Raw genomic sequence first — 603 nt, forward strand, 5'->3', positions numbered from 1 at the left:
ATACAGATACAACCAGATATATACCATCCAACCACCTAATCTGATTTTATCTGTTGTCATTCCAATATTACTACAGATACTAACAGGTATACACCATCCAACCTCATAATCTGGTTATATCTGTTTTTATTCCAATATTAATACAGATACAACCAGATATACACCATCCAACCTCATAATCTGGTTATATCTGTTTTTATTCCAATATTAATACAGATACAACCAGATATACACCATCCAACCTCATAATCTGGTTATATCTGTTGTAATTCCAATATCACAACAGATACAAATAGAGATATATTTAACACCATTCCATAACAACATCATATTCATATATAACCAAAATCTACAATTTAATATAATTTTGGCATTTGATAGGTTAAACAATTCTTATTCATCAGAAAACAAAATAAAAATATGTTATGGACCAACATTTTTAGTTATTTAAAATTTAACCCACCTGAAATGTCCTTATGCACTACATTCGACCCGGAAGTGTTATTGTGGTCTGAGGCCTATATATAGGTGATTTTTGGAGACATATTTTTTCTAATTTATCATTACATTTGGCATGCAATTACAAATGTTATTGCAAATTAT

Source organism: Mizuhopecten yessoensis, unplaced genomic scaffold, assembly GCF_002113885.1.
Source record: "Mizuhopecten yessoensis strain PY_sf001 unplaced genomic scaffold, ASM211388v2 scaffold6097, whole genome shotgun sequence".
NCBI lineage: Eukaryota > Metazoa > Mollusca > Bivalvia > Pectinida > Pectinidae > Mizuhopecten > Mizuhopecten yessoensis.